At 40.6% G+C, this 25,356-nt stretch overlaps 1 protein-coding gene across 7 annotated transcripts in view; it reads left to right on the forward strand.

The window, feature by feature from the left end:
• AMOTL1 (angiomotin like 1) overlaps positions 1 to 25,356 on the forward strand; it is a 144,749-nt gene that overhangs the window by 37,993 nt on the left and 81,400 nt on the right. The window lies entirely within an intron of this gene.

The following is a 25,356-nucleotide window of genomic DNA, read 5'->3' on the forward strand; positions in this document are numbered from 1 at the left end:
GCGCGAGACAAAGGCGCGCGCACCGGCCCGCCCGAGGGGCTCTGGCGCTCTGGACTGGACCCTTTCTGCCCGCCGGCCAGACCCGGCTCTGGCGGGTGGGGGCGACGAAAGGGTCGCACCCCAGCCCCAGACGCTCGGATCGCGTTAGCTGCTGCTCCTTCTTTGTTCTCTCCCCAGACAAGTTTCTTTGACAGACTGGAGAGTTACATCCAGCTCCCGCTTGCCTGTTAGGGCTGCCTTTACAATAATCTGCTTTCAGGGGGGAAAAAATTTAAACTTTCCAAATGGAACTGTTTTTTCTTGGAATGTGACATTTGTGGCAGGAGGGAGAGTGGCACGTCGGCCGATGACAGCCGAGCGGAACGGGGGCCTAGTGCCGGGACAGGGACCGAGCGTGCCCCATAGGCGGCCGGGCTGGAGGACGCGGCGGCAGAGCAGACTAGCCCTGGCGCGCACCTCTAGGGCCTCCGCTACCTGGACTGCGCTCGCGGCGACGTGTCCAAGTTTCCCCCCTCAGAGCCCCAGGCCGAGAATCCCGGGTCTCTGCGCAAAGCTCCCGCGCCTCGCCCACCCTACTCTTCCTATCTTTATTGATGACTAGGAAGACTTTCCTTTTCCATTTTTGTTCGAAGATTTTTGCCTTTTTGGCTTCGGTGTTGGTTTCCTGTCTCCGCGTGGCAAATACCTTTTGGCCGGGCTAGCCTGTGGATCACCTGGACTGGGGTTTCAGAGGTGAGCCCTGAGCGTGCGGCCTCCTGAGACGATGCGGTTTGGACCCAACATTTTGTCCCCATGGTCCCTCAGCTCCCTTTCTCTGTGAGGCCTTGGTTTCCCATTTTCTTCTCCTGAGGCATGTTATGAGAACTGAGTTTTTGTACTGCTTATAGAAGGCCTTGGTGGTGGTGGGGTACGTGGTCTCGAGAGCCAGTTGTGATACCTCGAAGATGCTTTCGGCTAACCAAAACAGTAACGTGCTAACCTGCTCACCATAAACGAATTAAACCAGAATAGAGGGATATTAATAGCTACAGTTCCAGAAAATTTCCTTCCTTTTCGGGAAGCAAAAAGTCAGGGCTTGAAGTATTAAACAATCATAGCTCCCTGCTTCCAAAACTGGCCTATGGGTCACTGCCAAACTGGCTAAGATTTCCCCTGGCTGCCTACCACTCCTGGGCCCGGGCAGCTGTGGAAGTCAGACCCAGGTTAACGATTAAGGAGCTCTCTAGATTGCAAGGTCTTAAAGAATCTAGAGCAACTGACATTTACTTCCTAGTAAGGTGCTCTGAGCCTTATAGTGTGTATCTACTTTGAAGGCTCTTTATGAGAATAATGTGGGAACAGTAGTTTAATATACTTTGAACTGTTAGTAAAGGGTGGAAAAGCACTGATTTGACTAGAATGAAGGAAAACACCGATTCGACCAGAATGAAAAGGGTAGGACATAGGTAGAAGGCTTTATACAGGCTCTACTTTTCCTTATGATGGTGGTGGGGGTTGGGGGGAGGGATGAGGATGTTTAGTTCTTGGAGTGCACTTTTGTTTTTCTGTGATGCATTTTTCAAGATAAATAAGGAAACCTTTGTAAACCTGCAGGTGGATAGGAGAGAAGGTGCTGTACCTGTAACGCCCCTTTGCCTCCCCCTTCTTTTTAACATGCACAGAAGTCTTGGTCTTTCAGGTTCTTTGCAGATGATGGAGGATGTAGCATACTAATTTTCCAAAGGGCATGTGGAGATCAAAGCATTTAAAAATACATCTTTTCACGGAGGCTAATGGAGGATTTTCAGTTTCAATGAGATTTTAAAGTGCTGTCGTTAAGAAAAACACATGAATGCAGAAATGTGAGTGATTTTATGGGAAGGCACTCCGCTGATCAGACTTGAGAGTGTCTGCCCTGGGCCAGTTAGTCTAGAGGCTGTTGTGGGTAGAGCTCAGCTTTTCTGATGTCCACCCCTGTGGAAAAGTGTGGACCCAGGGCCTAGGGAAAAGATGGCTGAACTAATTGAAATGAGCAGTCTGGCTGGTGAGAGTTCTGTTGAAAGGTACAGCCTCTAGGTATCAGTGCTGCATTTCTTCATAGTAATTTGTGAAAATGCTTTGAAAATGATAAAACAAAGACTTTTGAAAAAAATAATTAATGACATGAAATGGGAATTGCTAGTGAAAATTGTAAAAGTTTGATTTTTCGGGCCAATAAATTAAAAAGAAGTAACTTTATAAGACCTGCTAATATTTCTGATATATAAAATTCCCCCAAAGTAACCTTTTCTCTTTTCTTTTCTTTTTTTGGGGGGGGGGAGGTGCGGTGTGTGGCTATCTGCATTTTAAATGCATAAGGAAGCTCAGGTCAGAAAATTCTGCAGTGTTTTGAATAATTTTTCTCCTATTTTTCATTAATTTTGGCAGGTTCTTATGACTCAGAATTTAGTAGGTAATAAAATCCTCGAAAAGCAAGGGGTAGTGTGGAGGTCAAGTAAAGGGAGATATTTGATTACAAGGTTTGTTGGAAATAGTCTGAGGTTGTTGTGGTTTTATGTTTTGTTTTGTTTTTTTGTTTGCCTAGTGATTTTTTTAAAGTTAATTTTGTTGGCTTGGCTTTGTTTTGTCTTGAAGGAGAGGTACAATGTAAATCTTGGCCATTGTGGGTAGGGCAGTCCTCTACTTTTGCTGGAAGGAAGCCACTCCTGCTCTTGGTTTATGTGTTGGCACCAAGCTGAGTTCTACTTTAACTTGTGAGGCCCTTGGCTCTGCCCTCATGGCCAGGCCTTGTGTAACCTTAGGGTATATTCATTTTGGACACTCAGGACAGGACTCCTGGACTCCTAAAGGGGCTCACACATCAGGCATTTTCCCCGCATCTTTTAGGAGAGAGTAGGAGAGTAGCTCTAAGGTGTTGGAAATGTATCCCTGTTAAGATACTGAAGAATTAGATTTAAGTTTTCAAAAACTGTCGTTCTACGGTGTGTGTTTAAACCTGTGTTTGAGACCTCACTGGCCAATATTGCAGCTATATACCTCTATTTTTTCATTTTGTTTTTAAGTAAAATGTCTGCTGTTTACTTTTAACTTTTCGTTTTGAAATGATCATAGCTTCATAGGAAGTTGCAAAAATAGTAGAGAGGTCCTGTGTACCCTTCACCCAGTTTCCCCCATTGGTAACATCTTACATAACCATAGTACAGTAGCAGAACCAGGAAATTGACATTGGTACAGTCCACAGAGCATATTCAGATTTCACCAGTTTTACATGCACATGTAAAATTTGTATTTCTATTTGTGTACTTCTACACATTTTTCATGTGTAGATTCATGTAACCACTACCACAATCAAGGTACACACTATTTTATTACCGCAATGATCTCCCTTATGCTACACCTCTATAGTTGCACTGGCCCTCTTCTCCCCATCCTCACTCTGTTGCTAAATGCTTAGCAACCACTACTCCTGTTCACCATATCTATAATTTTATCATTTTGAGAATGTTACATAAATACAATCATGTAGTATGTGAGCTTTTGAGATTGGCTTTTCACTCAGCATAATGCCATGGGGATCCATCCAGATTTTTGCATCTCTCAATAGTTTGTTTCTTTTCATTGCTGAGTAGTATTCCATAATATGGATGTACTATGGTTTGTTTAACCATTCACCTATGGGTTTTTTCCAGTTCATGACTATTTCACATAAAGTTTTTATGAACATTTATATATAGGTGTTTGTGTGAACATAAGTTTTCATTTCTCTGGCGTAAATGCCCATGATTTTGATTGCTGGATTGTATGGTAAGTGTGTGTTTAGTTTTTTAAGAAACTGCCAAACTTTTCCAGAGTGGCTGCACCACTCCTATTAGCAATGTATGAGAGATCCAGTTTCTCTGCAACCTCACTAGCATTTGATGTTATCACTATTTTTTATTTTAGTTGTCCTAATAGGTGTTCTAGTAGGTGTTCTAATCTTATCATGGTTTTAATTTGCATTACCCTAATGGCTGATTATGTTGAATGTCTGTCTTTTTTATGTGCTTATTTGCTATCCATATATCCTCTTTGGCGAAATAACTATTCATGCCTTTTGCCCATTCCCTAACTGGATTATTTATTTTACTTTAGAGCTTTAAGAGTTCTTTATATATTCTAGATGCAAGTCCTTAGTCAGATTTGTGGCTTGCACATATATTTTCCCAAGTATGTAGCATGTCTTTTTATGTCCTTACCAAGGTCTTTTGCAGATCAAAAGTTTTTTATTTTGATAAAGTCCAGTTCATAGATTCCTTTTTTCTTTAAGGATGGTGCATTTGGTGTCACATCTAAGAACATTTTGCCTAGACCCATGTCTCAGACATTTTCTGCTGTGTTTTCTTCTAAAAGTTTTATAGTTTTACATTTTATTTTTAAGTTATAGTTCACTTTTGTCTGTCTTAAGAGTTTGTATGTCTTGCTGCTGAGCTTATAAACCATCTATTAGGTCTCGAATATGCACAGATGGACTATCAGGTGTAGTTCCCATTCTGAAGTGCTCACAGATTAGGGGTGTGGCATGTGGACATTACCATGTGTTACTACTATGATGGGGACACATGTGATGTACTGTGGGTGCTCTGAGGAGAGAGGGCTCACTTTGGTCCAGGCGGTCAGGGAGGGCTTCCCTGGGCATGCTGCCCAACCATGGTGGGAATAAAATTGGTTTGCTTTTGATCCAGTGTTTAGATCTTTATTGCCATGAATTCTTTAGAGTGTGTTACTCTGATTCTTGAGCACATGCTGATTGAGTTGGCATAAACTGAGTGGTTGAGGACCTTTTTGAACAGTACATGGCATGATAGCTTAAAAGAAGGTGAAAACACAGTACTTAAAACTCAGTAACATAAACAGTATGAATGAAGTTGAATAGATTAAGAGTTATGTATATGTTAAAATGAAAAAGGAGAGGTAGTATTTTGGATTGAGAACAGGTGTATCCTGGCCCTGCCGCCTCCTTGCTGTGTGACCTCGGAATTGTACATGCTGAAGCCTCATCAGTAAAATGGGGAAAATAATAGTTCTTCCCTCATGGAGCTGCATGAGGGCAAAGTGAAGCAATGCGCACAGTGCTGGGCACGTTGAAAGCATTCAATAAATACCTGCTACCATTATTATTATTAAAACAGCAGAGAAGCAAAACACTTTATAATGTTATGTAAATTCGCATGTATCCCTCTTCTTTGAGAACCTGGATCCCCGGTTCTTACTCATGGAAGTGTTCCTTTTCACAGTTGGGAGCGCTGTGAATACTACTTAGTGAATGAGATAGAAGCTAGGATGCCCTATTCACAATCTATTACTATCTATAAAATAAACCTTTCTTTGCTTCTATAAAAGTATGATTTCTGATGAAAGAATGATTTCCTCTGTGCCCTTGAGCACAGGAGGCAGGAGGAGGTGGGTCTGCATTCAGAAGGCTAGTTCAGAGTTTATGGTGCTTGGTACTGTAGGTGCAGTAAGTCAGGGCTGATGTCACCAGGCCGTGTCTCAAATTTCATAACTGGCAGCTCTGTTTCCTTCTTGATGACCAAGTTGTTTACTTCTCAGAGGAAATTAATTGGGTCTTAGATGTACAATTCCAGGACAGTTGTTCTCAAATGTGATTGAGCATCAGAATACCCCAGAGGGCTTATTGAAACATGGATTGCTGGGCCGCACCCCTAGAGTTTCTGTTTCCTTGGTTGATTGAGGATAGGGCCTAAGACTTTTCATTTCTAACACATTTCCAAGCAATGCTGATGCTGCTGGTCCTGGAAACACATGTTAAGAATGACCATTTTAAAACACAGCCCCTTTAAATTGGGCCTGGACTGAGATGCTTACCCTTTGGAATGGAGTTTGTTGATCTATAAGTAATTGAGTTTGAAACAGATCTACTTCTAAGGTTATTAGTTGATATAGCTATATTTCTTCCTCTAATCACTCTTCTTTTGTGCCTCACTTTCCTGACCATGACTTTTTCTTCTATCATTTGTCTCTCACTCCTTGGAAGACATGCCACAACTGGGTATATGGCTACCATATTGCCTTGGTAAATCACTTAGGCTCTATAAAATAAGTGTATTTACTAAATATTTATCTTCTAAGGTTATTGTGTGGCTTAAATGACATAGTGAATGTGAAAGAGCTTCATAAGAAGTAAAATTTTGTGTAAAATAGTTTTCTTAAAATTATTTTCTGCATCATCAGTATCTTTTTGGAGCAGTGTCTCTGACTGACGGTAAGTTTCATTGCTACTTGGGGGACTTGGTAACGATTGCATAGACATATTCAGGGACCATGGACATACTCAGGGACATCATGAAGAAGGTTCCTGCAGTGGATGGATGGTTAAGCTAGGGTCTGAGGGCCTTCCAAATGGAAATGTTTTGGAGGCTCATTGATAAATAGTTGTAGTAAGGACCAAAGGAGAGCCCAGTGCTGGAAAATTGCTTGAGCAGATGTTGAAATATTAGAGATTCAGCTTCCTCAGAGTAGAGAAATATAACTCTGTGACTTTTTTTTTTCTAGCAGTTTAGGACAGATGTGATCTGGCCCACATCTATTTTTTTAAAGTTCTAGACCTACGCTGTCTGTAGTAACCACTAGTCACTTGTGGCTATTTAAATTAATGAAAATTAAATGAAATGAAAAATTCAGGACCTCAGTCCCACTAGCCACAGTTCAAGTGCTTAATAGCGATTTACATCATTGCAGCAATTTCTGTTGAGGAGTGTTGTTCTACAGTGAGGTTGGCTCTGTTTTCTGATGGCAACACCACTGGGCTTCAGATGATAAGACAGGGACACATTTTTGAATGAAATGTACCACATCTCCCTTGGAGGGCTGGTATGAACTGATTGGGAATGCTCCATTCACTTGAACCCCATTTTACCACTTCTGTTTTTGGAGGCTCATTCCATTTGAAAGCTGGGTCAGCATGGCAACTGGGTTATGCTGGCGGCAAAGCTTACCAGGCCATTATCAGGAGATGTCTGCTGTTTCTAGGGATATTCCATTCATGGGATTCTTCCAGGGATCTGGTCCTTGAGAGGAGCAAATAGAAATGCTTGGGTGGAATTAGCACGGAAAGGTCCTCCTGAAGAGGACCATCAAAGGTCATCCTGAACTTCTCCACCTTGGATCTGTTCCACTGTTGAACCAACCTTTGTCAATGAGAGGCAGGCAGCTGGCGCTTGTTCATCTCTCCAGTGTTTGCACATGCTCAGATACCATTCCACACTTCATCATCCTATTGTCTCCTTTGAAAGTGTTCTGTAAACTGTAATAAGGTTCATCTCCTTGCCCACCCTACATCCAGTCAGTCTTTAGGTCCTGCAGTTGACCTCCAAAATACTTCTTGCATACTTTCCCTTCCTTTGCATGTCTCTACAGCTAAACCAGTTTAAGGGCTAATTACCTGTTTCCTGGACTATTGTGATAGCCACTCACATAACAGGTCTTCCCACTTCTGTTTTCTTGCACCTCTTCTGACCTACTCTGTCCTTCCTTCTTTCCCTGCTTCCTCCCACCTTTCCTCCACCCTTCTCAGAATAGGCCCAGCAAGACAGGGATGATAGATATCTTGTCTTCCAAGCTTGCTTTGCTTTCTCTTTGTGAGATAGGGCTCTGCACACGCCCTGTGGCCACGTGCCAGGGAGGAAGGAGGCATCTCACATTCAGCTGCTGCTTCTCAGCTGTGAGGGCTGCTCTGGGTGGTATGACCCAGGAATGTGACCCCTGAAAGCAGATGTGAAGCAGGCCTTTTCCTTTCTGACACGGGCGGTGTTCTGGAGGGCTCTGAGAACCAAGTGTTTTGTGAGCAAGCCTCCTCTATCTGCTGGTCTTGGGAAAAGTAGAGAATATGAAATCCTCTGGTAAGGCCCTGTTTCCTGAGGGACTGGCTCCTAAATATCACTGCAGTTATAGGTTGATTACTCATCCTGGTGATGTGGGAAAGGTTGGAAGATAGAAGAAGGGCAGACAAAGAGATTAGGAAATGTGCTTTTTATGGAAATTACTGGATGCAGCACTCAGTGCATATCATTAAATTCATTGCAGAAAAACACATGTAAAACCAATCTAGCTTCTTGAAAAGAGAAATGGTCTAATGGTCTTTTTCTCTAAAAGAGCAAAGAAAATGCCTTCTGAAATCACAGTAAGCTTCAATTAAGACACCTGGGAAAGTAATTTTAAAAGCATCACAAAACCATTTATACAAACATTGAAGATAATGGCGGTGTCAGGTTTGTTTAAACTAGTAGGTTTGGTAAAGGACATAATCCTGTCAGGCTTATCTTCCCGTGGTATTGACTGGCCTGACAGATCAAAAATGAGTGGTAAGTGGCATAAAAATGGTGAATAAATTTACCTTAGCTGACTTTTAGAGTTGATCCTGTATGATACTCATCAAAAAACTGAAGAATAGAGTCTAAAAAGTCTACTTTGAGATACATATTAGCTTAACCCTGAGTTGAGGCATTACATTTCCCCAAATTCTAACATTTCTTACTTTCAAATTTCTCCAAAATAAATTCCAGGAGTTTGGAGAAAAAAATTGAAATAAAGACAAATATTTATATTTTAATGACATTTATTAAGTGACTAAAATAACTTTATTAGTTTAGGAACAAAAAATGGGTTATGTGTAATTGTTTGTTCATAAAATAAAATACTGAATTTCTTGTATTAAATTTAGTAATTTATTTAGGCAGTAGTCACAATTATGCTAATTGAATTTACTTTGAATATTTTCAATTTCTCTTATAGAAGAGACTTGAGGGAGCATGACATTTCTTATTTTGGACAGAATATAAATTAGGCAGAAATTTGGATACAGAATCACTCACTCCTTAAATATCTGTTGAGTGAATAACTCTGGTTTGTACAAGTCAATACTGAGGTGGAGAATTTGATGGGGTTACAATAAAAGGATATATAGTTCATCCATCTGATATTTGAGGGTCTGTCATGTGCCAGGAACTGGGCTAGTGTGGGATATATATCCTTTGCTCCCCCATGGAATTCATATTCTATAAAAGGAGTGTAATGTATTAAGATGTTAGAAAACAAAAGACAAATGAACTGGGTTCGTTCTGCTCTAAGAAGAGAAGAAAGGATTCATAACTGTCTTTCAAGTATTTATTTTATTTTCACTTTGAAATGAGCTTAAATCACAGATATCATGACTTCTAGAAGCTTAGAAGAGTTCTCTGCTGGGGAGGGTGGATAAATACAGATTAGGAGGATATGGAGGGCAAAGAGGCAACCAAAGAATTAATAGAAGTGTGGGGGTATCTTACTAGAAATCTGTTTAAATTGAGAAAATATGATGTAATGTCCTGCCTGATGGTGGGAAGAGGACCCTAATAGGCTAATTGTGGTGTGCCCTTTGGATATCTTTTTTTGATTTCAGTAATTATCTATGGAGCTTAATGGTTAAGACTCCAGAACTGGAAACCTGTATTCACACCCAAACTGTGCCACTCACTAGCTTTATAATCTTGGCTAAATTACTTAACCTCTCTGTCAAGTAGAATTTCCTCATGTGATATATAGGGATCTTAATTACACCTACCTCAAAAAATTGTTAGGAGGATTACATGCTAGGTATAAGAGCAATATCTGACACATTGGAAGAGTTAAGTGTTAGTTATCATGGTTGTTGCAGTTACTATTGCAACATTTTATTATGCTTACAGATTCTATGGGTCTGGACTTCAGGCAAGGCACTGTAGGATGCCCTGTCTCTGCTCCATCATTCCTGGGACTTCTGGGGCAAGAAGGCTGAGAGCGCATGAGTGGTTTGTGACTGGATTCACATGTCTGGCACCTGGGCTGGGATGACTTGAAGGCTAGGTCTGCAGACCAGAGTGTCAACAAGTTGCCTTTCCACATGGCTTGGCTTCCTTATAGGATCGGGCTAGTTAGAATCTTATATGGTGGCTTAGGGCTCCAGGTGTGAGTATTCCCAGAAATTGGATGGAAACTGCATTGCCTTTTATGATTTAATTTTGGAAGTCACATAGGGTTACTCCTCTATTTTCTCTTGGCCAAGTGGAAAATAGATATAATTATAAGCCTGCCTAAATTCAAGGATGTGGACCCACCTTTCTACAGGTGTGTCAAAGAATTTGCAGACATGTATTAAACTGCTACAGTCATCATCATTATCATGTTATCATTAGATAAAGTATGAAAAACGTAGCCCACAGTAAGTCTTTAACTATTTGGATTACCTGGAAACTGCATTATTCTGAAGATGTGAATTTCTGTATAGTTGAAGGCAAATATTTTTGGTGGTGGTTTTTCTGTAAGATTGATCCCCTCCCCACTACTTTACCTCCTGCCTTATGTAACATTTTCTTGATGGTTCAGAAAATCATTATGAACATCAGTAATATGATGTGTTGTTTGAATCAGGAGTGGGGAGAGACATATAGATAATACAAGTACGCAAGATAGTTTTCTTCCAAGAAGATGCTTTGCTTTCCATAGTCAAGATTATGATTCCAAAATAGACAGTAACTGAAGGTACAAAATGATGATAGAATTAGTATAAAATGCATTTATATGCTCTATAAGCAAGAGGTAATGGGTAATACACTTGAAAGCCCTATTTTCATAATTTTTTTTTCCCTTTAAGACATTGTACTGTGAGACCCCTGGGCACTTGTCAGGTAGAACTTGATCAACACCCACAGAATAGGACAGAATCTCCAGAAATGTTATATTATGTTCTGGTCACATTGATTTAGACATTTTTTTCAAATAATTATTGTAAATCCATTTTGAGACCCTTGATTTGGAAAAATTATCCAGTTATCTGTTGCATAGGATACTAAAGAAAATGTTACACATTATATACCTTGAAGTGAGGTTGGCCTTTTTTTAAAAAAAATTTATCGTTTAATTGGCTAGGCCATTAAAAGACCCACCGTTTTGAGGATGAAAATAGGCTTTAAATTGCCATGTATGTTATGATTCTGAAGGAATAGACTTTTCTGCATTTTTGGTAGTAAAGAGTTTTTCCTATGTTGTCAGTGAAAGGAACAGATCACTGCAAAGAAGAGATTTGAAGTTCATGTTTTGATCTCTGTCCTATTATATCAGAGATGAAATGAAAGAAAAATTATGGAACAAAGGTGCTAGGGAGAGGAAAATTCTTTTCCTCTTGTTTGTAATGCTCAGTACAGAGGACAAATCCGTCACTCCCTCCCTCAGTAACTACCCTATTGTCACTGTCTCTGAAGATGGAGCCTCTTAGGCAGCTGAGGGGTATTCAGGCTAGTCTAGTTTCTGATACCTTCTCTAGGGCCACTTAGCCCTTGACTTGCATGCCAAGATGGCCAGGTAAGGAGACTTTGAAGAACCTTTTGACAATACCATGTAGCCTTTTATTTTGTTCTTTGATGGAACTGGACATTTTAAGCTTATTTTCTGAGTAATGGTGTATTATAGGTCTTCCCTCATCCCAAATTCTTGGAAAGTTGAAAATGTAATTTTAGCGTAGTTTGTTAGCTGAATAGTCTGACCTAAACAAAACTCTAAAAGCTTTCATCTCTTTTCTGCCTGAGCATCTTGCTGCTATTCTATTTTAAAGAGCTCACTGATTTGATCGTCTCTTGAAAGTGAACTTTACGGGGTGATTCCTGTTGTCTTTTCCTGTCTTCATGAACAGAAACTAAAATTTACCGAGCACTTCCTATGTGCTTGGAACACTGTTAATAGCCCTTTCTGTTGTCTCAATTAATCTTCATAACAGCCCTATGTAGTAGGCCCTATTATTATTCTCACTTACTAATAAGGCAACGGGTACCAAGAAATTAAACCATTTGCTTATGTTCACAAAGCTCATCAACAGCAGAGCCAGGATTCTTACATTGTTTAAAAAGCAGATTTGCCAAATGAAAACAGAAAGTATGGCATGTCCTTTCTTCCTGCTTGGTGGATATTTTCTCCTCTATCTTTTTTTGTTCTTTAAATCTTTCTAATAGTGTGGTCTTTTGGCTTGACAACATCATTCTCTTTCCCCTTCAGTCATCATGTCTTAACATCCTTCCCTTTGTCCAGGATCACCTGACTTCCTGCTGGGCAAGTTATTGCAATTTCTTTTCTCTTCACCTAAAACTAATCTCATGAAGCCTTTTTTTCCCCTAGTGAAATAATCATTGTTGACTTATATTCCCCTTTATAAGAATTCCTCAAGGACCCAAAGGTGCATTCTTGTGCAGGTGTTTTCTGGGTGGGCATCTAGCTCTCTCCAGATGCATTTTATTTAACCAACAGGGGTCCATTCGCCTGACTAATAGAGTTCAAGCAGTGCTTTATATCAAAGGGCCTCTTTCAGGTTTCACTGACTTCCAGGGGCCATGGCCATCTTCCTTTGCCTGGGCAGGGAGATAACTCATTCTCAGTTACAATTGATTGTCAGCATTTTCATCTTAAAATTCTCCATGACTTTTACATCTTTTGGACTTTCCCCATGGGGGAGGCTGTGTCATTTAGAACAATGTTTCTCAAAGTATGTTCTGTGGAACCCTATGGGAGGAGGTCTCTGAGACCTAAAAACTCTCTTCATAATAAGCTGGGCGCAGTGGCTCACGCCTGTAATCCCAGCACTTTGGGAGGCCAAGGTGGTGGATCACGAGGTCAGGAGATCGAGACCATCCTGGCCAACATGGTGAAACCCCGTCTCTACTAAAAATACAACAATTACGTGGGTGTGGTGGTGCATGCCTGTAATCCTAGCTACTCAGGAGACCGAGGCAGGAGAATCGCTTGAACCTGGGAGGCAGAGGTTGCAGTGAGCCGAGATTGTGCCACTGCACTCCAGCCTGGTGACATAGCAAGACTCCGTCTCAAAAAGAAGAAAAAAAAAAAAAAAAAGAAAAAAACTATCTTCATAATAATGCTAAGACATACTCTCACCATGAATCAAGACAGTGGTAGTAGTCAGTCAATTAGTCAGATACTCAGAATAACAAAAAAGCTCATTTCCACTTAGGAACGTTCTAGTTGAGGCAGTACAGATGATTATATTAAATCTCAAACCTTGAGTATGTCTTTTTAACATCCTGTGTGATGAAATGGGAAGATACATGAAGTGCTTCCGCTGCAAACTGAAAAAACCCCTTGTGTGATGGAATTGTGATGTAAATATGAAACTAGATGCTTTTCTCATGGAATCCATATTTACTTGAAAGAACAACTGACAAACTGTGGTTATTCTGGCTTGGGCATTTGGTAGATATTTTCTCCAAAATAAATAAAGGGAACTTGTCACTTCAAGAAAAACTACTATTTGCTGAATTTGATAAAACTCAAGCTTTCAAGTGAAAATTTAATTTTGGAATTTTTGGAAACTTGTATCTGCCACCGTGAACTGGACAACTTCCCAATATGTAAAAGACTTTTCTGATGATTGAGATCCATGGTATATTAACAAATGGGATTTCGTTGATATTATATACTTGAAATGTTTCAATGTATGGAAGATCTCTATAATTCATTGAACCATTGTTTTCCAGATGACCACATATGATGTTACATTCATATGTAAAAAATAACAACTCCCTTCAAAGTGAAAGACAGGCCAGTAGATTTTAATGTAATACAGTACAGAGGAGTATCCATGAAAAGACCACGGTCAGGGTTTCATATTTTATGTTGCAATTGCCTTTAAGAAAATGCCAGTTGTTGAGTTTTGGTGTGGTTTCACAGAATAGTCACAATTATCTGAAGAGGCTATTAAAATACGCTTTCTTTTGCCAACTACATATTTGTATGAGGACAAATATTCTTCATTTACTTCAATCAAAAATTATATAACAACAGATTGAAAGCAGAAGCAGATATGAGAATCCAGCTGTCTTATATTAAGCCAGATATTAAAGAAATTTGCAAAATTATAAAAAAATTCTCACTTCATTTTAAAACTTTTTTTCATAAAAATATTTATATAACATATCATGGGTTTATTATTGATATTTTTACATGAATTAACATGTACTTTCTAAGCTTCAGTTTCAAATGCATTAAATATTGATTTAGCTCACATTAACAATAACTCATTGGGTCCTCAATAATTTCTAGAGTATAAAAGGATCCTAAAACCAAAAAGTTTGGGCACTGTTGCTACAGTGGCAAAAGCCATAGACTCTAGAGCCAGGCTAGCTGGGCTTGAATCATAGTTTTATTCTTTACTGATGGTATGGCACTAGTCAAGTTACTCTCAGTGCTTTAGTATCCTCATCTGAGCAATGGGGATAATCATCATATAGTTGTCATGGGGATTGAGTGAGTTAATACAAATTGTTCAGAACAGAACAATGCCCTCCACATAGAAAATTCCCAGCAGTATTTGGTTACGTCCATTTGCCTGTAGTTGATTTGTCCCTAGAAAATTTTATTTTCCAGCATGTTTCCCTCTTAGTCTCCCTCTCAGCATCATGGCTGATGATAAATTAGGGGTTACTACATTGGGCTTTGTAGTGAACTCCATGAAATTGTACACAAAATATATGTGCGTACAACCTTCTAGACCTAGGGAGAAGCTCTGTTGCTTTAGACAGATTTTTTAAGGGGTATCATGAGCCAAAACAAGAAGGTCAGAGAGGAGAAAGAGGTAGGTATAGCCCCAAGCACAGTTCTAGATCCTGTGTGTGTGCTTTGAGATGAACGTGGGCACTGGTATCCCAGCTCACCACTCCACACTTCCTTGATCCTGTTATTTCTGCACTGTTAGACAGTTTTCTGCTTTATGTGTTTGTCTCTCTTGATAGACTTTCAGATTTGGGTCTTATATCTAGCACTGTCTTGCCCATGGCAGATGCTCAATGTCATATATCTTTGTGGAATGAATGACTGAATGGACAAATGGATAAGTGAATAATTCTGCCTTTTGCTGCCAACGACCCATGATCCTTTGTAACTCCTGCTATCACATGTATCTGTTTTTTGTTTTCTGTTTTTCTGTGAATGCTTTGGAGCAGTCAAAATTGAGTTTGCCTCTTAGCCTTATGGCTATGAGCCCTGTGACCCAGGGCCTGTCATTCCTGTTTTTGTATAGTACAAAGGAGAAAAAGAAACCTAATTCTCAGGAATATGAGGATTACCTGAGATAATGCTTGTAGCATGTCATGCTCAGTAATGTTTCTTTCTGTGTCTTCCTTCCCTATAACTAGATAGCTGCTTGTATTACTGGGACTTTTTGGCTGCAGTTGGCCACTACAACCAACTAGTGTGTAGTTGGTTCACATTAACTCACTTAAATCCTCATAACAACTTTATGAGGATTATCCCCCCATTCTTAGCAGAGGATTTTTGAGTTTCAGATTTATCAAGCATTTATGTATGGTATGCTAGGCATTTTCACAGCTTTATCTCATCATGTTGTTGAAATGAGTGTATAGTTTTTGTTATTAATATAATCACCTTTTTTCTGTTTAACAGTATTTTAGATGTGACTGAAATAGCCATATTCTCATACCCAGTCATTCAGGTTTGCACATATAAAATATAGGACACTAAAACTACTGACTTTAAATCTGAATTTATTGAAAAGTAATAAATTATAGGAAGTATTCTTCACATTACTAAAGGAATTATTGCAGGTTGGTTGGTTAGTTTTAGAAAGAGTTTAATCTCCTTTACTTATCCATTATTTTTTGGATTTATTAAATCCAACACATTTTGTACTTAAAATGTGATTGATTTACAAAATTTCAGTTTACCACAACTTTTCAGGAGTATATATGTTTGTTGTGTAAGAGCTTATATTGGCAGAGAAGTGCAAACTTCCCAAACCTGACTGCATTCAAATTGTCTGTAAAAGATGGTCCAAAAACATCATTTCTGGTCTATACTTGTGGTGAAGCCAGTGTTGCAGGTCTGATGTGGGGACTTGGAAGTGATGTTTTTAACAAGCTCCATGAGTGTTTCTGACACACTGTAAGTTTGGGATTCATTGTTAAAGTGGCAACACAGCCATGAAAATAATGTGCAAAAAAAAAAAAAAAGAAAAGAAAATAATATGCAGCCAGATGGAAGTGATGAGGAAGGGTGGTTTCATCAATTGTCTTGGTGTTCTGGTGTTTGGCAGGGAGTGCCCTGTTATTCCCTGAAGCTTTTATAAAAAATAACACAAAGAGAATGGTTCTGGATCCTTCTCTGCCTCATACATGGAGAGAAATAAACTTTCCCAGGACCTTTCCCCTTTATCCACAAGTTAAGAACATTTCATTAAAACTCTCCTAATTTTAATCTAAGAAATTTGGTGGGAAAAAAAGACTTACAATTAGTTTGCATTTATTGAGGGGTCTTTGGAGGGCAGAGTGGTGTAGTCAAAGGAGCTTTTCTGTTGGAGGGGCAGTGTTGCTGGCTGGTTTTGTAACTCTGGGCATTATGTAATCTCTGTGAGCTCAGTATCACTATCAACAAAATGGGAGTGAGTGGTGATAAATAATATGATTTTTATAACATCCTGGCACTAATAAGCACTCAATAAATGGTAGCTCCTGCTCTTATTGGTTATACTCTTTATTACTTAAGGGATGTTTAGTTTCTTGGAGATATTGGTTGTTTTAAATTATGTAATTCATTCATGAACGCATATTGATTTAGGAGCTGGGTGAGTGTGATTAGAAGCAATGTGCTTGCCTCTTGAGAGAGTCCCAGTCCCTGTGGGATGCCACTGCCTGACAGACATCCCAGTGTCACTCATCTGCAACAATACACACTAATAGGATCTGGAAATCTGGAGGAATCCGTGGCAGACAGGAAGTATCTCAACTGCTCCTTTCTCTTAGTGGGAGTGAGAGAGGGAGCTTTGCAGAGCATAATTATACAGACATATTGTCATTTCATGTCTGGGGGGTTATTTTAAAGCTTTCTATCCTGTTTGTTTTCCTTTGTTCAAAAAATATTAAGTACTTACTGTCTGCATTGAGTATTACATGCTGGTAATACTTGTTCACTCTCAGTGGGACCACAGTGTGTGCCAGAGCCACCCAAAAGAATACTACTGTGGTCCTGAGATACTTACTTCTAGATAGGTAAAAACAAACAGGTTATGATGAAAGATTATTTAAATTTCAGTAACTTAATTAAATATAGGGTTTATTTATTAAAACTTATCTGAGGAAAAGAATCTCTGGAGTTCAGGTACTTTCAGTCTTTTTGTTTTAGATAAGTTAAGCAACAAATATATCAACATAAAATATATATTATAATGTTACTATATACAATTTGAGTCAAGATATTTAAGGACCTTTGGATTTTATGTTAAAGGCTAAATTGTAAAAATTATTTTTGTAGAGAAAGCCTTTTTATTATGGATACTGCCACTGCATTCTCACGGTGACTCTGTGTGAGAGGTGGGACTGGGAATATTCCTTTTTTTATTTATGGCAAGTGAGAAGGGAGGACTCCTGCCTCTGCCCCAGTGCCCAGACCTGCGGAGGAAGCCCAAGCAAGGGCCGCATTTAGGGCACAGTCCTGTGGGCTCAGGACCTGCCTGTGGGGGCTGAGGAGGAGGGGAGCACGCCTCTCTCTGAAGTGTGAGTTTGTGTTCAAGCTACAGAATCCCTATGTGGTTGTTACTTCTTTTTTCTTTTTTCTTTTTTTTATTATTATTACACTTTAAGTTTTAAGATGTTACTTCTAACATTATGTACAAAGCCTTTGTGCAATTGGATCACAGCACACTTGTAATTAACCTGTTTCAGCACTAGGTGGCTTTCTCTTTTTCCCCCTCCCAACAGCTTTTACCTTCGTTTCCTGAGTAGCTTGAAGGGCCTTAAAAAAGGCAAACTTAACTTTGAGCTAAGCTCTGTAGTAAGAACATGCTTATAACTAGTTATTTTAAAATGTATCTGAATATATCTATTAAGCTAATGTATTTGTTGAGTCCACAAGATGTGTCAGAAACTCTTAGGTACTAGGAACATATGCAGACGATTCATTGGTAAAATAAATACGTGTTGAGTACTTGCTGTGATCTTATTTCTGCTAGTAACTGGAGATACAAAGGTGAATAAGACACAGTCTCTGTTGTTATAAACCTATGAGTTAAGGGGGGAGGGGTGGGAAAGAAACTAAATACATAGGCAATTTAATACATTATGATATCAGTATGCATAGAATGCTTGGGGAGCACTGAGTAGCATATAGAAATTGGGGGGAGGAGGGAAAGATGACTCCCTGGAGGAAGTGGCACTAGAATAGAGCTTCAAAAGACTTTCTCATAATTAGTATATATTTTAGCATTTAGTATGTGCCAAAGTAAAAGTTTCATAGATTTGTAAGGGTAGACAGGCCCTCTAGATGAAGAAGCCATCGGGGAACTACAAGTCTTTTTCACAGGTATTTGCACAAGGTTGGTGCCAAAGATAGGTAGAGCAATGTACATGAGTTACTATAATTCCAGGCAGATAGTGCTAAGTCATGTAGTACTTAAGATACAAAACAAAATGCTGTACTAGAATGACAATCAGAACAATTGCTTAACAAAATAAGTCTATCAGAGATTCTTGATTGTAAGAAGCACAAAGTGACATTGGGTAACTTAAGCAAAAGAGAAATTTATTGGAAATATATCGGGCAGCTCACAAATTAATTGGAAGGCTCAGAAAATGGGCAGGAATCTAGGCAGATAGCCACTGGGAACCCAGCCAGAGATACGCTACTTGTCTTGTTAGGATGAGGTCACCATAGAGACTGTTGCTGCTCCTGGACTCCAGGGGATAATGCTATCGCAGGTAGTTTATCAACACCTTTTTGTCCTTGCATCATTTCCTCAAGATTCAGTGCACATCCAGTTGACTGAGCCTAGGTCGTTCTAACTGCTGGAACAGGGTTGGCTTCTGTAATGGAAGGTAGATAGAACCTGCCCCTAGACTTAGACAGTGAGTTCAGTGTTCCCTAACATTGAAAGGATTTACTTAGGTGACTATCAGGAAGGGAATATGGTAGGTAATAGTTGGAAGTTGAACTACCTAATCCCTAATTTATTTTCCAGCTCTAACATGTTAGGAAAATAATGTACTAATGCTTTTAACCCCCTCCTCCTGCCAGTAAATACTCTGGGTCTACAGGTATAGCTTCATCCTTCTCCTTACCCATAACCAAGCTACACTGAACTCTCTATTCCTTAAAGAGACGACACTTTCATAACCCAGTCCTATGCTTTTGTTTTCCCATGTTGGGCCGATCTTCCCTCACTACCACCTTCTCCATCGCCCACAGTGGATTAACATCCTCCTCATTTTCCCTCCGGTTCAATTTCAGCCCACATATCTCTTTCTCCTTGTCACTGAAGCTCTATGTCCCTTCCGTCAGTCAACAGTCAGTCCCTTCCATGATTACTCATGGAACTCCAAAGCAGTATGTTCCTTTAACATACTTCGCAATAAAAATGGGTAGTTGTGTGCACGTTGGTCTCTGGAACCAAATCGTAAAATCCTAAGGGCCAAGGACAGTCTTACTCATTTCTTGCTATTTATAGCTCCACTCACAGTGATCTCTTGGACTCAATTGTTACTTTAAAGGTTAAGCATGTGCTCTGCATTTTGGTTTATATTGCTAATATCTCAAAGATTTTTAAGTAAGCATTACAAAGTTAAACTTCAGACAAGTTTGAAGTTATTCAACACACATTCCACTTTCAGAGAGAGAGTCTAAGTTAAATAGGTGTCGGGGTCTTGATTTCACTTGTTTTCTGGAACATATGGATTGGTCCAGGGTTTAGAATTCAAGTTTGATGCCCGTTCAAAAGACCTGCCATGTAGGGGTTGGGGATCTTGTAAACCCCACCCCTCAACCCCCAACTCCAAACCTCGGGTTTCAGGTAATGGTTGCTTGGGGGAAGAGAGCGTGAGAAAGCATATTCCAGGGAGTAATTTTAGTTTAGTGGTGGAGCTTACTGTTTCCTTTTTATTTATTTTTGTATTTTTATTTTTTGAGACAGAGTCTAGCTCTGTCACCCAGGCTGGAGTGCAGTGGCGCAATCTTGGCTCACTGCAACCTTTGCCTCCTGGGTTCAGGTGATTCTCCTGCCTCAGCCTCCAGAGTAGCTGAGACTACAGGTGCCCGCCACCATGCCTGGCTAATTTTTGTATTTTTAGTAGAGACAGGGTTTCACCATGTTGGCCAGGCTGGTCTCGAACTCCTGACCTCAAGTAATCCACCCTCCTCGGCCTTCTGAAGTGCTGGGATTACAGGCTTGAGCCACCGTGCCCGGCACTGTTTCCTTTTTAAAAACATGTGTTGCATGCAGGTGTTTGGAGGAGGCACTGCCACCTGTCAGTGCTGCCCTTAAGATTGTGAACCAGCTAATCCAGATGAGCTGGCTTGGTTTCACATGAGGACTCCCAAACAGGCTGGCTCTTATTTTTCAGGTACTGGTCATATCTTCTCCAGCCCTTTTGAAAACATTGTTTCCAGGGTATCCTTCTCCTTGAGCGGAGTATTCAGCTCCCTAGAAAAACCTCGAGTTCTGCCAGAATCAGAAGGCTTGATGGCTTACATTTAACTTTGAGGCCGCTGGCACACTCAGCAAATTCCTTAGCTCTTTGAAAGGTAAGATAGAAGCCACAGAATTGTTTGTTGCTGTGGTTAAAATCTCTGTTATAAAGTTATAGGAGGTTATTGTAATCTAGACAGTGAAATTGTTTTTAAATCATTAGGAGGTTTTGGATTACATGTAGCTGGCAGAAAGCTTTGCCCGTTGGTGACATAACACCTGGGAGTTGTTTTGCAGTTAGTGGTCTCTTTGAGGAATGGGTCACTGGCCTGTAGAGTTGAAAGCACTAGTATTTGCTGTATAGGGGAGAGTAAGGGCCCCCTCATCTTACGGAGCTGAAAGGTACAAGGAATTATCTGGAATTCTCATAGAGACTGGCTTTGGAGGGATCTTTGTCTTTTCTTTAACTCTTACTTGGTACTGAGAACATTCCAGAGAATACTGCCATGTTCTTGCCATCAGTCAGCACGTAGTAAGAAGCATGTGTCTTACATGCTACATGCTTGCAGAAATTAGCAAGTACACAGTACACTGCCTGTCTTCAAAGGGCTAATGACTTCACCAGGGCCATAACACCAGCCTATTAAATGACTACTGCAAAATACTAGGCAGGTGAAATTTAAGTACCACAAGTTTTGTGTGCCTCAGATCATAAGTGTGGTGACAGTTGAGGGAAGGGAGATCAGTCAGGGCATGGGGGGTGGTGTTGAGAGGCGTTCTAGAGGAGGTCAACTGAAGAGGTGCATTTACTAGGATGAACTTTAGAGTAGTTAGGGGTGCATGTGAAGCCAGAAGATGGCACTTGGAGAATGAGGATGACGTGTTCACAGGATGCTGGGATGCTGAGGAGACCAGCAGGACTATGCACAGCTAAAGGGGGGCCCTGTTTAGAGACAGCCTTGAAAACCACAAAAATTCCACCCTGAAGTTATGGCCCAAATCATTATGTGTAAGGGAGTGGCATGCCGGCAGTGGAATTTAAGGACAAGGGACTTCCTAGTTGTGTGTACTGTATGATAGTGGAGTGGCAGTTTCACGTCCTCCAGGGTTTAAACCTCATGGAGACTTTGAGCCTGTTGTATTATTGGCCTGTGGACAGATTCAGGAACTGACCCTTGGGAATTAATAGTTCCAGTGGCAGGTGAATCAGAGGAGTGGCTCACCACGGTTTCTGTTGCTCCTCTTGCCTCCCCCAGACAACTCACTTCATTCACCTTAATTCATTTTTTTTCCCTTCAACAATGAAGCCGTTGTTATTGCCACTCTTGAGCAGGGAAAACAGTCTTGCTCAGAGTCACATTACCTGAAGGCCTCTGTTACAAAGAAAGCAGTGCATAAAACCATATGGGAAGGAAGTTTTCAGTGCTTCAGAAAAGCAAGCCAAAAAAGCAGTCATACTCAAAGAGAGAGAAGCAAAGGAGTTTTCATGTTGACAAATGACGTGCAGATTTTTTAAGAAAAAGGAGCCATTCTTGGTGAAATGGGTCATAGGCAACATAAGGCAGAAATGTTGTACCCTTAAACTAGAATGTTAGAATTTCATCCTTTGTGGAGTGCAGCAAAAACAGATCTTTAGGTTTTCTTCAGGTTAAGGGCCCTAGGCACTGTACTTTCTCCTCCCCAGTGGGAGACTCCCCCAGAGAGCTGACTCCTTTACTCAGACCTTAGCTTGTTTTCCATTGCTTTTGCCACTTTCCCTATGCATACTAAAGCTGTGAGTGGTAATTCTTAGATAAGGTTCTGGTTTGAAAGAAATACCTAAAAGTTACCTACAAAGTCCAGAAGTGCTTGTATGGGAATGGTCTTTATGAAGCCCCTACAGGCAGCTACACTGTACACAGAACACACTGTAAAGCCAGGGGGGTCCTTGGCAGGCTGTGGGCTCCCCTATAAACTGGCACCGTTGCTCAGCGCCTGGTACGGAGCCAGGCTCTGCAGGGGCTTTCTGGGTGGTAATGGTATCTGGGAGGCTTCTGTGGTTTCTCCCAGCTCTCGCTCCTGGCCATGAACTTTTGACATAGAAAACAGCAGTCCCTCTCATGCCATAGGTTTCTTTCCAATTCCTCATTTCAGATATCCTTGACCTTGTCGCTTAGATCATGTGCCCTGCATTTTGCCTAAGAAAGTAGACTCAATTTGTGTTGCAGGAGTTCCCAGTGAAGACAGTGAATTAAAATAGGCAGGGAAGGATTAGGTACATGTAGAATGGAACTGCGACCTCTGTTAGATTTTTGTTGTGTGGCCCCGGAATCTGGAGTAGACTCTGTGACTCACATTACTGTCACGTTTCCTTGTCTTTCAAGTGAGAAAGCTAGCAGTTAAAGTGACTCGTAGTAGAAGTCCATCAATGATAGACTGGATTAAGAAAATGTGGCACATATACACCATGGAATACTATGCAGCCATAAAAAAGGATGAGTTCATGTCCTTTGTAGGGATATGGGTGAAGCTAGAAACCATCATTCTGAGCAAACTATTGCAAGGACAGGAAACCAAACACCACACGTTCTCACTCATAGGTGGGAATTGAACAATGAGAACACTTGGACACAGGATGGGGAACATCACACACTGGGGCCTGACACTGACACGGACTGGGGGAGGGATAGCATTAGGAGATATACCTAATGTAAATGACGAGTTAATGGGTGCAGCACACCAACATGACACATGTATACATATGTAACAAACCTGCACGTTGTGCACATGTACCCTAGAACTTAAAGTATAATAAATAAATAAAGTGACTCCTTCAGGCTGTTTCAGTGCTGGGACAGCTCAGCCGGTTGGTTGTCTCTTGGCTTTAGACGAGTGGATGGTACCTGGGCATGTCCATCTGCTGGGTCTGTTGTCATCTGCTCTGCTCTCCAGCCTTTCTTCAGCACTGAGGAGTGGTCAGCATTAGTGGGAGTGTAACTCAGTGGACTTGCGGGACCCTGGGTGTGTGTGAAGAAGTCCTAAGTGATCTTTGACCTGTCTTAATAGTTAGGCATCCTGTCCTTCAGTGTGAATTCAGGTGTGTGGGGGGGGGGGGTGTGAAATGCTTTAGTTCTTTCATAACACTGAGGAAACAGTGGTGAAGGGAAAAGGCATGTCTTTGGTGTCCTTTGTGCTCCAGCCCTGCTTCAAGGATTGCCCTGTTTGTAGTGTTTTGTGGTTTGGAGTTCTTAAACCCACTCTTAGTTGGCAGGCCATGAGATAAAGTGTGGAAAAGTAACTCATACTGACATTGTAGTGACAGTGAATGGCTTAGTGCTGGGATCCATACTGAGCTCCACATTGAAAGCACACACACACACAGCCCTACACTCTTCTTTATACACATATTCATATATATATACACACACATATATATTTTAGTTGGACCTCAGTTTTATTATCAGTTTGCTCTGTTTTCATTTAACATTCTTAGTCATGTGACTAGATAGAATCGCCCGAAGTTATAATATGCTGGCACATGGCATTCCTGACTCAGTGTCTATTTTAAGAAAACATCACACTTTCTTTGATTGAAGCATATGGGCTCTCAACTCCTCTCTTACTCTGATTTGGTAGGAGGGATGGGAATGAAGGCACAGAAAGGTGTTTTGGGGTTTGGTTTTCTTGTTGCTGTTCTCCCTCTTGCTTAGAGCTTCCCCAGTTTCGCTCCACATTGGAATTGTTGGAAGAGCTGTATAAAATACAGGTGCCTAGGCCCTATCCTCAGAGCTTCTGATTGAATAGATCTGGGTGGTTCCTGGGTACAGAGATTTTAACAGTTTCTTGAGTGATTTTAATGTGCAGCCAGAATTCCACCTTGTACCTTTTTCATTTTCCACTGTTTTCCACCTGCCTGAAAGAGGAAGCCAGATTAGGACTTGCCTTTGCATCCAGGTCATCCATGATTCCTAATTTTAGCCCTAGGCTTCTAAATTTATAGATGTAGAGGATGATGCCCGGAAAGGGGCTGAGTTTCTTTTCAGGTTAGTCTTTGTAGGTTGGCCAAAAGGAGAAGGCTGACAGATACTGTCATGCATTGGAACTGTAGTTTTAGACTGATCTTCATATTAGTATCATCCATACTCGATTTATGTTCATCTTTAAAGTGGGCATTACAACTACATTATTTTTAATTTATAAGAAAAAAATTCTTGTCAGAATCCTTTTTCTTTCTAGTCCAAAATGTGCCTGTAATACATGTGAGCACACACGCAAATACTGTTTCATATGTTGAGGCAAAGAAACTCAGGAAGGAGACGAGGACATTCCCATCTTATGGTCGTTTGGTATCAATAATTAGTCACTTACTACTAGCTATGGCCTTGTGGGAAATGGGTAGATAACAAACCTAGTGAGAAGTTTCAAATTACCAGTTGGAAGCCATTGCTGAAAAACAGGATTTTTCTTTTAATGGAATTTTCTTTTGAGCAAGGATGTTAATTTTTAAAAAAAGTACTATGATTCTTTCCCCAGAGTAAAATAAGTTACTTTAGCTGAAAAGAGCCTTAAACTTGGTGCCCAAGCAGAGGAATCAGTGCAGAGAGGGAAAACAGCCTGGGCCCATCCTGCTGAATGTTCCCACGGATGTTGTGTGTGCGGTATCGGTGTTACTGTAGTACTATCTCATGTTCAGTGACTGAAGGACTGAACACAGTGTCACATTTAATTGGAACAGGAAGCACACTCCAGTTTGTGTGTGAAGCAGATAAACTGGAGCTGAAAGGCCAGTGCTTGGCAGAAGACCAGACCCCATTGCCCCAGCTCCACACTGTAACATTAGACTCCAGAAGTCTTTGAGTGGGGCAGAGAGCACATTCTCTTGCTAACACATGGTGTGGCAGAATGACCACTCCTTT

The sequence above is a fragment of the Gorilla gorilla genome, chromosome 9 (genome assembly GCF_029281585.2).
Source record: "Gorilla gorilla gorilla isolate KB3781 chromosome 9, NHGRI_mGorGor1-v2.1_pri, whole genome shotgun sequence".
Taxonomy (NCBI): Eukaryota; Metazoa; Chordata; class Mammalia; order Primates; family Hominidae; genus Gorilla; species Gorilla gorilla.